Source organism: Garra rufa, chromosome 3, assembly GCF_049309525.1.
Source record: "Garra rufa chromosome 3, GarRuf1.0, whole genome shotgun sequence".
NCBI classification, from domain to species: domain Eukaryota; kingdom Metazoa; phylum Chordata; class Actinopteri; order Cypriniformes; family Cyprinidae; genus Garra; species Garra rufa.
In genome coordinates this window covers 60,536,297-60,552,418 of record NC_133363.1, presented here as the reverse complement: position 1 = coordinate 60,552,418, position 16,122 = coordinate 60,536,297, and the positions used below count along the sequence as shown (strand labels likewise).

At 37.9% G+C, this 16,122-nt stretch overlaps 1 long non-coding RNA gene across 1 annotated transcript; it reads right to left on the bottom strand.

Annotated features, from left to right (window-relative positions):
• Window positions 1–2,019: 2,019 nt before the first annotated feature.
• Window positions 2,020–3,839, bottom strand: LOC141331016 (uncharacterized). Its single transcript, XR_012355223.1, has 3 exons — window positions 3,670–3,839; window positions 3,058–3,249; window positions 2,020–2,676 (listed from the first exon to the last, which is right to left on the bottom strand). It is a non-coding gene; the product is annotated as an uncharacterized lncRNA (long non-coding RNA).
• Between the last annotated feature and the right edge of the window lie 12,283 nt (window positions 3,840–16,122).

Sequence of the window (16,122 nt, the reverse complement as noted above, 5' to 3'; positions counted from 1 at the left end):
CATGAATACACATTTAATACGAGTAAGCATAATCATAAGCGTTTTTCACATAGCCTAAATTACAACAAACAAGATGTTTTCATTCATCTTCTGAAAAGAACTTAATTATAAATAACCATATTAGGCTGAATAAAATGGTTATCGCTCATCTTTACACGTTCATCATTATTCTCTCCTTGTCCTTGTTCTCACATGACGACCTGAACGAACAACTTGCCCTCAAGTTAGTTGGGTTCAGTGAAGGGGGCGTGTCTGTTCTGTGTGTTTAACCAGTGAAATGCTCGGTTACAACCTATGGTTACAACCCACATTCGAACACTATTGGCGTGTACTAGAATGGAAAATAGAAAACAAAATTCCAACTCATTCATTTTTAACAACTTTACTTTTTTTTAATTATAGAACATGTAAACAACATAATTACAGAAAACAGGCATCAAAAACAGAAGCTCCAAAGATGGTTAAAGAACAACAACAAAAAAAAAAGCAACAACTTTACTTACATAAATCCTCATCCATTTTTAACAACTTTACTTACTTTTTACTTAGTTAATCCCTTGTCATTTGAGATGTAACTTAAAGCTTAATAAAGAGTTGGGAATACGTCAAATAATTTATTTGACAAAAACCGGTCATTTTTTTGTAAATCTACGTTAGTTACGGAAGCTTCCAGATAAACGGATTGTCCGCAGCTTTCTCGCCTCCGTTGTATTGCTATGACTGATTAATACGCGTTCTCTGTGTTCTGCTGGCACGCGCCTGATTTCATGCAGAGGTAAACTAAGCATTGTTGCTGCCAGATATCAGTTGCCGAAAATCACTTTGTGTTTGATGCTTAACTAACTTGACAAAAAAAAATTATATATATATATATATATATATATATATTTTTTTTTTTTTTCCATATTATATTTTTTTCTCAAGCAAAGCAAATTTTGAAAGCATAGACAGTGTTGAAGATATACGTTAATGCCAACACGCCTAAGTGGTAAATAAAAGTTTTTTAAAAAGTATATAAAAATGTTAAATGTATATATTTTTTTTTAAATAATAACAAGCATCAGGGGAAAAAACATAAAATAACATTAAATAAATAAAATCTGATTTCTTCTCTGATTTTAATGTTGTTTGAAACATTACTTGGCAATATTTGAAAAATATTATAATTTTTGGCATTTTGCATGGTCGTAGTATCACCTGGGTGGAAGATTTAACTCCTATTCACTGGGAATTATAAAAAAAAATTAATTCAGTCAAATCAGAGACATAATAGACCAGGAGAATCCCCCACCTCCCCACCCTCTGAATATATCATAACATAATACATGTAAACGTTGTTTGGTTGTTACTCGAAAAAGCAGTTATGCATTTTTCTAGCATGAAAAATGCATAAATGGTTAAAATAGTCACCGCTGACCCATGCTACAGAATACATTGTTCTGCTAATTTATGCTGTCTAAACCACAGAAAAAAAAAATGTGGAAGCTGCTAAATCATATAGAGAAGGACTTAGAAAGTAGGAAAGGGCGCAATATTTTGACAAACTAAAGTTAATAGGTGGTGAAGATATGTACGAGCAGTATTAATTAAGATATTAGTCTAATAGTTCACCTACCCGACCAGAAATAAGAACAAACACGAATGCTGGAAATCCTGGTTCAGTTTGACCAACCACAAGCGCCTTTTGTTCCTAAGACAAAAAAAATGTTTGCACTCTTTTCCTTTATTTGTAATAACTTTTGGCAATCTATAGTACTCCACCTGTTTTTCGTGGTCCAACCAATTAAAACATGACAATAATAAAACACTCCATATTCATTCACTCAGACTTATTTAGAAGCCACTGGTAGACCTTTATGCTAATATACTGTAATGTTAAAATGTCTTTGTTTACATTTTCAAACTTTTTGGCTCCCAGTCGGTCCCAGATCTCGGTATAATAATCGATTGATCTCACCCATGAAGCGTCCCAATATAAAAATACTGAATGAACTCATGTGAGTCATTGTTGCTCTTGAATGAAGTCAGTTTTATTTTACACAATGTTTTCACAATATGTTTCATATGTTAAAAAAATTAAAATGTCATTAAAATAAAAACAGAGGTAACAGCGTTAACATGCGTTTAATTTTATTTTACAATATATTTGAGACTTTAAACGGACTTAAGCATGGAATACACTACACGATTTTTGCTTCGATTTTCCACCGATTTGCAGTCTGGAGAAGTTGAGGCTATTTGCTAAAAGTCAGAGCGAGTCTGCAGATTTGAGATGACAGATTCCATAGAAAATTGCATAGTGTATGATGGTCACAGACTCGATTTTAGAATGCATATTGTTTTCATTTATTATGTGTCTCCAACAAGGCACACTTCTGCATGAGTTTGTTGTGATCGGAACGACTTCTGCTAGTGTCTGCTAGTCTGAAGTCTGCTAGTGTGATCCTCAGTCCTGTAGTGTATGATGGCCAGTTTTCCTCTGTCATTGTTGACAAAGTCGGTAAGTGTATGATGCCTATTGTTTAAAAAATCTGTTCCGATTTTAAAAGTCATATAGTGTATTTCAGCCTTTAGTATTTTAAACAGAAGCATTTTCCTAGGCATGAATCAAATGTACGACGGTTCCTCCTCGTAGTCCATACTGACTCACTGTCTTGTTCACATCCAGAAGATTTCCTGAAAATAAGGTTAGAAATTAATGATTTGTACACTGTAAAAAGTTTTCACCAGTTTCAACTTAAAAAATTAAGTTCAGCAGCTGCCCTAAAATTTTAAGTTAAATCAACTTAAAACAATTCATTTCAACTCACAACAATAAAATTAGTTAAAATGACTTGTACTTTTAAGTTTATTTTATTTAACTTAACATGTTAATGCAGCTGCTAAACTGAAGTTTTTAAGTTGAATCTGGAGAAAATTTTACAGTGACACACTCGTCAAACTACATAAAAGTTGTTAGTTGTGCCTTCTCCATGTCAATCCATTTCATGATTCATTACAAATGACGTGGTTTGCATCAGGTCAACCTCAAGAACAATGATTGAATGCTCTGTTTACCTTCATAAACCAGAGACATTTTCTCTGGTTTCTTCTCTGCCTGTTCACATGCCTCCTCTATTAAAACAGAGATTCTTTCCAGTGGAAACATGTCCACTTCCATGGTCTTTCCAGCACATTTCACAATGATGTTGACCCTGTCTACTTTGGCAGTTTCATCAGGGTAGTACGGTGGTGGGATGTGTAGATGATCTGAAATAAACAATGATAAAAATCACATAAAAATCACAAAAACTCGATCCATTGGGAATTGATTGAGTTGGCCTTTCATACTAGAATAACCTGAATGTGAGTTTATAGTTAAAATACACTGATGAGCTGTGCACAAAACATCCATAGTGTGTATTAAGAAAGTAAATAGCCAAAAAACAATTCCATGTTGACTAACTTCAAAATTATATTGAGGTTTCGGAATCTAAATCACAGTGTTGACAGCAATAAATTATAGAACGATTTCATACACTACTATTCAAAATCAAATGATCAAAAGGTGTTTAAGATAATGAGAACAAAGGTCTTCTTACATGTGATTGTGTATGCACAAAACAAGCACTAAACACAATGAGCTATAGTATAAGTGGATGACCTAGATAAGCTGGATGTTTGCCATACTTTGGTTTGAACTTTCTGATGGCTCTGCCTGGTTTTGATTCGCTGTCGAACTGTTGGAAGGTGTTGAACTGCTGCTATTCCACCAGAAGATTGAGTAGAGATTCTCCACCTTCAAAGAACATTACAAATCAATCTCATCTAGTCTAGGCTTTTCAAAAAACAATTTCAATAAATGATTTCCCCAACAGATTATATGTCAAACGTCACCTAACCAAACTGGTTATATTGCGTCTGTTTGTTAGACACAGAGGTTTAAATATGGATTTTGGGCTTTTTGGTGTTTCATAAAGTGTTTTTTTTTTCAGACTAGTGGAGAGAAAACACCCAAAATACACTGTTAAGTGTTTCTTTTATAGCACTTCATCTATTTGTGTCAGTAGATTTCAATTACAATACATGTTTTTAAAGCCCGTTTTTAAAATGCATTTTTTTCTCCTACACTGAACCATCTCACGTCAAGTCAAGTCAAGTCACCTTTATTTATATAGCGCCTTTTACAATACAGATTGTGTCAAAGCAACTGCACAGTATTTAAATAGCACAATAGTGTGTAAGTAACGCATTATTGTAACAATCAATTTTCAGTTAAAGGCAGTTCATCAATGAATGCAGTGATATCATCGTCAGTTCAGTTCAAATAGTATACGATATCGCTGGAAAGCGTCCCCAACTAAGCAAGCCAGAGGCGACAGCGGCAAGGAACCAAAACTCCACAGGTGACAGAGATGGAGAAAAAAAAAACCTTGGGAGAAACCAGGCTCAGTCGGGGGACCAGTTCTCCTCTGGCCAGACCAAACAACAGTTTGTACCAATGTCTGATTGTAGAGAACTCATCAGGATCCTGTGGTGTAGCGCCGATGGCCGTCAAGGTTGGCGAGGTCTTTATTGATGATCCGCCTTGGAGCTCATCTGGTTGACATCCACGGCTATTGAAGTCATCTCCAGGTGGTGATCCATGATCTAAGCTGGGTACGGACTGGATCCGGGGGACTGGAGTGACCATCTGATCTGGATACAGGCTGGGTCTGGTGGCTATGGTGACTTCGGAATAAGAATGAAACAGACTAATATTAGCGATGCAACGAGTGCATCAGGTGTTATGGAAGGTGTTTTCGGTTCCGGTTGACCTAATTAATGCAGCCTAACAATCCTTTAACGGATTTGAATTATAGAAATGTGTTAATGATTTTATGTGTAAGCCAGGTTAAAGAGATGTGTCTTTAATCTAGATTTAAACGGACAGAGTGTGTCTGCCTCCCGAACAGTGTTAGGTAGATTGTTCCAGAGTTTAGGCGCTAGATAAGAAAATGATCTGCCGCCGGCAGTTGATTTTGATATTCTAGGTATTATCAAATTGCCAGAATTTTGAGAACGCAGCGGACGTGAAGGACTATAATACGATAGGAGCTTGTTCAAGTACTGAGGAGCTAAACCATTGAGGGCTTTATAAGTAATTAGCAAGATTTTAAAATCTATACGATGTTTTATAGGGAGCCAATGCAGTGCTGACAGAACCGGGCTAATATGGTCATACTTTCTGGTTCTAGTAAGAACTCTAGCTGCTGCATTTTGGACCAGCTGGAGTTTGTTTATTAAGCGTGCAGAACAACCACCCAATAAAGCATTACAATAATCTATCCTTGAGGTCATGAACGCATGAATTAATGTTTCAGCATTTGACATTGATAGCATAGGTCGTAATTTCGATATATTTTTAAGATGGAAAAATGCGGTTTTGCAGATGCTAGAAATGTGGCTTTCAAAGGAGAGATTGCTATCGAATAGGACGCCTAGGTTCCTAACTGATGACGACGAATTTACAGAGCAGCCATCTAGTATTAGACTGTGTTTTAGGTTATTACTTGTGGAGGTTTTAGGTCCAATAATTAATACCTCTGTTTTTTCAGAATTTAACAGTAAGAAGTTATTCGCCATCCAGTTTTTAATATCAGCTATGCATTCTGTTAGTTTTTCGAATGGATATGTTTTGCCGGGCTGCGAAGAAATATAGAGCTGAGTATCATCAGCGTAACAATGAAAGCTAACACCATGTTTCCTGATGATATCTCCCAAGGGTAACATGTAAAGCGTAAAAAGTAATGGCCCTAGCACTGAGCCTTGAGGTACTCCATACTGCACTTGCGATTTAAATAATACCTCTTCATTTATTGCCACAAACTGATGACGGTCAGATAAGTACGATTTGAACCATGCCAGTGCACTACCACTAATGCCTACATAATTTTCAAGTCTATTTAAAAGAATGTTGTGGTCAATAGTATCAAATGCAGCACTAAGATCCAGTAGCACTAATAGAGAGATGCAACCACGATCGCTTGACAATAGCAGGTCATTTGTTACTCTAATTAGAGCAGTCTCAGTACTATGATATGGTCTAAAACCTGACTGGAAATCCTCACAGATACCATTTTTCTCTAAGAAGGAGCATAATTGTGAGGATACTACCTTTTCTAGTATCTTTGACAAAAAAGGGAGATTCGAAATTGGTCTGTAGTTAATTAATTCATAGGGGTCAAGTTGTGGTTTTTTAATGAGTGGCTTAATAACAGCTATTTTGAAGGTTTTGGGGACATATCCTAATGATAGTGACGAATTAATAATATTCAGAAGAGGATCTATGACTTCTGGAAGTACCTCCTTTAGTAGCTTAGATGGAATAGGGTCTAACATACATGTTGTGGGTTTAGATGATTTAACAAGTTTATACAATTCCTCCTCTCCTATAATAGAGAATGAATGGAATTGTTCCTCAGGAGATCTCACTTGAGTAACACTTACACACACACACCAAACTTTACATTTTTATTCCTGTCTATAGTCTGACGGTTTTTACTTAGGGATTTGTTCATATATAATTTGTTTGATTTTATACAACATTTTATTAAAAATACATTTTTTTCTGACTGTTTTTCTGAATTACAGTGACAATGAGATACCAAAAATTCCCTCTGTAAAAGCATTTGAGTCTAATATTGTTATGGTTGCGTGCTGGACGGACGAGACGAGAGACGAAATACAAAACAAAAAGGGGTGACGACTGACCAGGGCGGAGCCGGAAAGACGAGGGAGCCCGGTGGAGCTGGTGGATCGACGGGTACGCTGGAGACGAGGGCGCTGAGAGCCGTGGTGGAGCCGCAGGGTCAGAGGGCCGAGGCGGAGTTCTGGACTCTGAGGCTGGAGGCGGAGCTGAGGCATCCTCCAGCCATAACACCGGTGGAAACTGGTAACCCCGCAGCAAGCCCACTGCACAGGTGGTGGGCTGAGGGGCTGTCAGGGGACAGCGGTGGCCAGACAGACATGGATGTAGACAGAAGAGGGTGGATGGGTGGGAATTCCAGGCAGACAGGTAAATCATAACAGATGGATACTTCAGAGAAAGTCAATTAAATCCCCAGAATGTTGCTTAAGCTCACCCCCAGCAGTGGTGCAGTGGGCAGGGCTCTCCATCGCCCTCTCTTTCTCCACGTAGCATTCCACCGTCGCGGTATCCGTAGCCGGCTCTCACTCCTGGTCAGACGTGTCAGGCTCTGGCTCTGTCGCTCTTGGCTCTGGCTCTTCATCTGCGGTGGGCTCGGGCTCAAACTCCGCTTGTCGGGGTGATGGTTGGCTGGGTTCTGGGTCTGGAGTGGGGCTGACGTCCTCCTCGATGATGTCGATAGTCCATGATGATCCACAGGACGTCAGCACCCACTCGATGTAATCCGGCAAGCTCTCTTGAGGACCCTCCCCGGATAGCAGCGCCTTGGTGGTGGTATTAAGTCCAATGTAGAAGAACTTACAGAGGCTGCTATCCGGAAAGTGGGAGTTTTCCGCCAGGAGGAGATAGTCACGGGTGTGGTCCTCAAGAGAGCGTTCCCCCTGCCTCAGGAGGATGAGGAGAACAGTAAGATCCATTGTGAAAAAATACTTCAAAAAACAAAACACTGAGAAAAAAGGACAAAAAACAAACGCAGGGGAAACCGCCGGGTAAACTGTATTGGTCGGTCTTTTCTGTTATGGTTTGCGTGCTGGACGGACGAGACGAGAGACGGGATACAAAACAAACACTATATTTAATATAATCTTTAGGTGAACAGGCAGGAACACAGAGAAACATCCACACACAAAGTACAACGTTTAAAGACCGACAATGAACTGAAAACAGAGACTGACTTTTAAAGGGTGTGCTAATAACAAGGACAGGTGCAGGGAATCACAGTAATGATGGGCTAAACCAAATAGATAGATCGACAGGGGGAGACAATGGGAGAAACCAAATACATAAACTGACATGACTGTGACAAATATGTTATAAATTTGTTTTTAGAACTAGTTTTTTTGTACTAGAAATGTATTCAAATTAGTGTATATTTCATTAAATAATGCCTCATTTGCATATTTAAACCTAACATTTTAAAAAACTTGTAATACAAAAAATGTTTGCAATTATCAAAGTAATCAATCAACTGGGTATGTAAGGTAATAACTATCAGTTATTTTTTACCCTATTCACCTGCAGTGTCTCATCTTACGGGAAAAATCTAAGTTAATAGTTAATATGTGTTCCCTAATCTAAAGTGTTACCACTTCTACTACTACTTCAGTAAAGGTGTTATCACTTTTGTAAGTAAAAAATGAAATGTAACATTTGTAGTTGATCTGATAATGCTTTTAGCTTTCAGCTTGCCATGGTTAAATCGAGTACAAAGAATACTGCACATTTTCAAGATTAAATTAAAGGAACTTACCAGAGCAGTGAAGTAGCTGTATAACATGGCCATGTCTAGTCAATAGTTTCCACTATTGGCTTATAATGCTCACATGATTTACTCCTGTTGAATATATAACCACACATACAGCCTACTTTTATTATCTTTCTCTTATCTTGATCTCATAGCAGCCACCCACTTTTCTTTCTTTTAACATGTTTCCTAGCAAAACATAGATTCATTCCAATGGAAATATGTCCACCTTCTTTTTTATATGCTGAAGAAATGTTGTCCAACCATGTGTTGGTTTTTCAAACTGAAAGGGGGCGAAACCTTTTTATATGTTAAGATTTCTATGGACTTTAAAATACTTACAATATGTCACCATAATAAACAAGGTACTTCATTTGGGTAAATCATTAATTCCTGTTTCAAAGTTTTCTTGATGTGTGCTACATGGAGATGCCCTGTCACTCACATTTATGCATTATTAAAATACACTGGTTATAGGGGTGGGCGATATGGTAAAAATCACATAACATTTTTTTTTAAATCACGATTTTAGCATGACTCTTTGTCATTGGTTTTACTATTTTACAAGTTGTCTGAGCAGTGCAGCCAAACGAATTTCCCTATTTTAAAACCAAAACCTTACAAGGTAACAACATATAAAATAAAAAGTAGATATTTAGGCCAAAGTGGGTGAAGATAAAAATCTTTATTCATTATTTTATCTTTGTTATTTGCTACATGTTACAAATAATAAACAAACAAAATAATCAGTACTTTAATTTTCAGGTACAGTAGGTTTCATTTAAGAAATTTAATCAACAAATATAACAACAAAACACTCTATACACAATATACATAAATTATACAGTACTCTTATTAAAGCAACTGTATTAAAGTTCTTCAGTGAAGAGCAGTGAGTGACTTTCCTTTGTGTTTTGATTTATTAGCTTTCTATCACTCTCAATTTTTTTTCCAAACATAAAACATGTTGAACATAAAACTTATTTTGAATTGAATTATGTGGGTAATCACAAATTTGCTGGTCCACAGTTACTTCCATAGTATTTGATTAGTTTTTTCCTACTACCAAAGTCAGTGGGGACCAGCTGTCTTCATTTTTGTTCGGTACAAGAAAAAAATTAATAGAGATTTGTGAACATGTGAGTGACTACATTTTTGGGTCAATAGTTAAAATCAATAGTAAAAATGGGCAAAAAGGCGGGACGTGGGTGGAGCTGGTTGCTGAAACCACGCACGCCTAGCGCGACAGTGGTGACAGCAGCGGCAATCCCCCTGTCACTCAAGTGGCCACGCCCTTAATTATGCTGAACTTTAAGGCATAATATAACTTAAACGGATGAGTTATAAAAAAATTCACCCCCCTCACAGTTGACATGAAGGGCAAAACTAGCTATATAGACCAAAACCATTTTTTGAACCAGGCTGTAAACATACTTTTTTCTGCTGTAAAGTTGGGCATTTTAACATGGGGAGTCAATGGGATTGACTCCCTTTTGCAGCCAGTCTCTAGCGGCCAGTTGATGAATTGCAGTTTAATTCACTTCCGTGTTGGTTTCAATAGAGAGAGCGGGAGGTTGCTATTTGGTTTGCATGTGTTTTCTTAAGTTGCAGCGCGTTGAGCTCTCTCGGCCACCGTACTATTGGCAGCATGTTTAGTTCTGTTGTTTTAAGAGCTGCACGCATCTAATATACAGTCCGCAGCCGTTTTTCTCTCAACTGTTTACTTTCACTTTAGACATAACCAACTGTTTATATGTAACCCTTGCGTGTTGTTGACTGTATTAGCGAACAAGACGCCAAAGATAGCTTAGTCCAGTAATCATCAGGCGCTGTTTGACGGGCTTTTAACACGCGCTCTTCAGGTTTACTGCATGCCTGAACAGCGCGCAGATGAATTAACATTATGTACAAATGATGTACTTTTGTAATTGCGAATGGGTGCAGTGTCCCGTGAGTGAATGTATGTCATGTTGTATTATAGTATTGAGACGGAGGCACACCGTACTACTACAGTATTTATTCCAAAGCAGATTGGGGACATTTTTATCATCCACGATCAAAAATCGTCATATCGCACAACCCTAACTGGTTTTTAAAACAAAGGAAAAACTCCAAAACAACTGAACTGAAAGTGTGTTGATGAGATTGTTTGACCCCTGAGAGCTCTTTGGAAATCACCTCAGATTTAGCTGAGAAAACACCTCAGATGCCGGTTACTAGACTGTGTCTTAAAGGGGTCATCGGATGCCCATTTTTCACAAGTTAATATGATGCTTTAGGGTCCTAATAAAAAGTCTGTAATATACTTTGATTAAAAATTCTCTATGGTAGTGTAAAAAAACACTCATTTTACCTGGTGAAAAATGGCTCTTTTCTCAGCAAGCGATATCAGTACATGGCCCTTTAAATGATATGAACCTCTGCTCACCCCGCCCTTCAGTTCTGTGGGGCGTGTCATTACATCGCACAAGGGGCGTTGCCTAGACAACAGTTGAGGGTTTATTTGGGCAAATAATGGTCGCAGGGGGCTTTGAAAACACATCTGTGCAACTATATCAGTTTGAACCAGAGTCGGACCCGGAACAAGATGACACCCGCGGTCGGTAGAAAATGACAGCTGCTGTGTTTGCTGTTACACCCAACTGTACACTTGCAACTGTACTCCACACTGGCTTAGGCAACATTCTGCTCCAACGTCGAAACAATGGCCGACAGTTTGCTTCTCACTCGGGACGGATCTATACTAAAACACTTCTGCCTATCAACTGTCGTGGGAGCGGCCTCTGTCGGTGGGACGCCACAACGACAGGCATCTGAGAAAGGCTTGATATTAGAAGGGGCAAATTATTTTACTAAATTAAAAGAAAACTACTGGGCGGATCTTTGTCATTCTAGGGTGGTTGTGCACACACACTCCTAACACACATTTCAGTTCAAACTGCTTGTAAAAGTGCATGTGGCACCGGATGACCCCTTTAAGAACTAGTCTGACCAAGCAGTTAACCAAGGGGTAACTGGTCTTGCTTTTCGCATTCAAATACTTTCACTTTGTTCTCTGTGTATTGTTTTCAAATTGTCTGAGTTTGTGGCTCCTATATCCGGTTCTTTGCCTGCTGCATATACTGACTTTTTTAATCATCTGTGGCTTAAAAATGCTGTCTATGAAAATGTTGTCATTGCACACTTTTATGTCATTCAAAACCCATAAGACTTTCCTTTCATTCATTTTTCAGAACCCAAAATAAAATATTTTGATGAAATCTCAGAGCTGTCTGATTCTTCATAGACAGCAATTTCTTCTCTCCCTGGACAGTTCTCCTACAGTGCTGCTGACATAAAGCATGTATGCGCTTTGTCTTGTTTACAAGCAAAGCAATAAACGTGTATGCGTTATACTCTCTAATAGTAGAGGACTGTCCTGGGAAAGAAAACATTGTTGAATTGTTGGAGTCGTTATTTTAGTTTTCTTTGCGCACAAAAAAAGTATTCTGATTGCTCCATAAAATAATAGTTGAACCACTGTCACATGGACTATTTTAACAATGTCCTTATTACTACCTTTCTGGGCTTTGGCCATGGTATTATTCTTGCTGTCTATGGAGGCTCAGAAAGCTCTGAAGATGAAGGTCTGTATCCCTTTAATCTCAGGGTCATGGGTTCGAGCCCCATACATTTTTCCAGTTTACATCAATCCCAGTAATGACATCCTATGAGCTGTGATGGACCTGCAACAGCATGGATTGCACATTAATATACTACTAAATACGTTGTTCTGCTAATTTATGCAGTCTAATGCATGGAAAAAATGTGCAGAAGCTGCTAAATCATGTCAAGAAGGACTTAGCTGAAAAGTTTAGTAATATTTTAACAAACTAAAGTCAATAGGTGGTAAAGATACACACAAGCAGTATTAATTAAGATTTTAGCCTAATATTTCACCTACCTGACCGGAAATGATAAGAACAAACATGAATGCTATCAAGATTCTTGCCCTGGAAATCCTGGTTTAGTTTGGCCCATTACGAATGCCTTTTGTAGAGAATCTGATAGTTTTTGCACTCTTTTCCTTCATTTTTTTTTATAACTTTTGGCAGTCCAACGTACTCAATGTTTTTTCCCAATCCGACCGATTATACAGCCCAATGACAATAATTGAACATTTTCAACATTTTTTGTTCAGTTTAGCGGCATTGTTTGCATTCAGTGCAGCCAATATGGCCAATTGATGATGGGTTGTGAAAACTCTCCATATTCACTCACTCAGACTTCGTGTTTTCTTTGAGGGTTATTTAGATGTCATTGCCAGACCTTTACGCTAATAAAATATTAAAATGTCCTTGTTCACATTTTTTTTTTACTTTTCGTCCAGGGTAAGTCCCAGATCTCTGTATAATAATCAATAACTGTTCTTAGCCATGAAGTGTTCCAATGTAAAAGTAAAAATACTGAATGAACTGAATGAGTCATTGTTGCTCTTGAATGAAGTCAGTTTTATTTTAGTGTTACAGTGTAAACATGAGTTTAATTTGATGTTACAACATCAAACGACAACGAAAACAACAATGAAATACTTTTAAACGCTGCTTTAAAGTCCCCATGAAAACAAAAATAACGTTTTTTGGCTTTTTGTATGAATATGTTAGATTTAAGATTATCTATAAGCTAGTGTGCTTTAAAACAACGACAAAATACGTGTTTACAAGATATGAGCATTCAAAAATTTTAGTCTCGTCACTTTCACCAATATGAATCAGAGATTTTGATATCACGCTGCACTTCCGCTTCTAATCAAACGTTCTGTTCAATCAAATGCTCTCTAAAGTCCGTAGCGTCCCACCCCCTACACTATAATAGATGCTGAAGCTACAGCTGAGATGATGCAAGTAGATGCTGCACACTGGTGGTGGTTGAGGAGAGATCCCCCCATATGACTGTAAAGCGCTTGGCAATACACAATTAATGTGCTATATAAATGCATCATTCATTCATTCATGATAGATCAGTTGTTCACAGTGTTAGTGTTTTCTGTATGTTGCTTTCCATTGGGACAAATGAGAACTGGGTTCACATTGTGTCACGTGAACAGCGGCAGCGCACAGTCTGCTCTGGTATAAACTACACGACCTCAGCATGATTATGATAACTATTTTGTTTTAGTAAGAGTTTCATATTGAATCTACGGGGTCATTTATCAGACTGTGGCTGTCAGAAGCTTACAAATGCGGTTTTACTGAGCTCGACGGCTCTGGCCCCAGCAGATATAAATGGAATGCCACTGGCTATTTAAAAGAAGTGGACGGGGCTGCACGATATGTTCCTGTTTCAGTTAAAATTGCGTCACCACGTAAGATAAACGCCCATTCACACCAAGAACGATAACGATAACTATATTTGCGTCCACACCCGTGAACGCAGGTTTCGAGCGCATCTAAACAATGAATCTAGTAAACTATTTGATCTCTAACGTAATGTAGTTGGATAAAAACAATATCTTTTCTACTGCAACTTCAAAGGAGGCAAGACAATGTTGTCCAAACTAGTACTAGCACTTATTTGTTTTACTGTTTGCCGTGCAATGTCTGTTTACTTCTCTACAATGTTGCCTGCTATTTCAAATGCGCAAGCCCTTTACATTTGAATGAAGTTTGAAGCTGTCAGTGTTTTATTGTTTATCAGCTGTAAAAAAAAATCGTTCTGAAAGTGATCCCAACAATATCGTTGCCCTGTATCGTTATCGTTATAGTGTGAACACTGCTATTCTCTTAAATTTAAACGATTTTTAGAATGTTGTCTTTATAGTTATCGTTATCGTGCTTGGTAAACGCTGCATGTTTCAGGGCACTTCAGTGGACCTTTAAATAATAATACAATTATTTGAACAATATCGTATGTAGTGTTCTTTTTCTTCATTTTAAACAGAAACGTTTTCCTGAGACATGATTCCTAGGCATGAACCAAATGTACAGTGGTTCCTCCTCGTAGTCCATACCAGTTCACTGTTTTGTTTACATCCAGACGATCTCCTGATAATACATAAGGTTAGCAATTAATGAATTGTATGCCCACTCATCGAAATACATAAAAGTTGTTAATTGTTGCTTTTGTAGTTCATAGTCTTCATACTTCCAATCCATTACATGACTCATTACAAATGAATGCTGTTTACCTTCATAAACCAGAGACATTTTCTCTGGTTTCTTCCCTGCCCAGTCACATGCCTGCTTTAGTAAAACAGAGATGCTTTCCATTGGGAACATGTCGACTTCCTTTGTCTTTCCGGCACATTTTACAATGAGGTTGATCCTGTCCACTTTTGCAGTTTCCTCAGGGTCAGTGAATGAGCTGGAGTACTGTAATGGCATGTGTGGATGAGCTGAAATAAGAAAGCAAAACAATGATTACACAACATCAAGATCAGAAAACCTAGAGTTGATTTTATCTATTGGAAATTGATAGTATAGAATTAGAGGTATAAAGTAAGCATTGCATACCAGTATAACCTGAATAAGAGTTTACAGTGGTTTGTGCAGGACAGCTTTCCTCCTGGACCTCAGACACCAATGTCTGAGAAGGCTTTGTGACTGGGATGTCATCTGAAAAGAGCAAATTAATGAGCCAAACTTGTTTGACTGATGAATTGTGCACAGTAAGACCATGAAAATGTGTTAAAAAAGTTAATAGTTATGATTCCGTGTTAACTAAGTTCAATATTATATTGCAGTTTCAGGATCTAAATCACAGTAACGATGATATACACTATATGCTATTCAAAAGAGCAAAAGGTGTTTAAGATAATGAGCACAAATGTCTCCTAACGTGATTGTGTATGCACTAAACATAATGAAGTACAGTAAGTGGATGGACTAGATAAGCTGGATGCTTGCCATACTTTGTTTAGTACTCTCTGATGGCTCCGCCTGGTTTTGATTCGCTGTCGAACTGTTTGCAGGTGTTGAGCTGCTGCCATTCCACCAAGACTTGATATTCCCCACCTTGAAAGCACATTACCAATCAAAGGTTATTAAAGTAATATTCCTACAAATGGAAATGTTGTCCTAATCTCATCTAGCTTTTCCAAGATTTTTTCAATAAATGATTTTCGCTGGCGATATCTATGGGCTTATAAGGTAATCAACTAACCCAGCTGGTTGTTTTCATTGTTGCTGTTTAATTAAATTTTAATATCAAAATAAGTAACAATGTAAGTCAGTAAAAGTAACTATTTTAGATAGTAAATTAATAAAACTTTTCCTTATTAGGGCCCGAGCACCGATGGTGTGAGGACCCTATTGAATCTGCTCCGTTTATTAGGGCCCGAGCACCGATGGTGTGAGGACCCTATTGGATCTGCTTCGTTTATTATTAGGGCCCGAGCACCGATGGTGTGAGGACCCTATTGGATCTGCTTCGTTTATTATTATTAGGGCCCGAGCACCGATGGTGTGAGGACCCTATTGGATCTGCTTCGTTTATTATTATTATTATTATTATTATTATTATTAGGGCCCGAGCACTACAGTGCGAGGACCCTATTGGAATTGCTCCGTTTATTATTATTCTTCTTCTTCTTCTCCAAAATGAAAAGTCTTTTTGAGGGCCTAAACATGCCCGAAAACTCACAAAACTTTGCACACGCATCAGACCTGGCGAAAATTTACATCTGATATGGTTTTCAAAAGTGGGTGTGGCAAAATGGCTCGATAGCGCCACC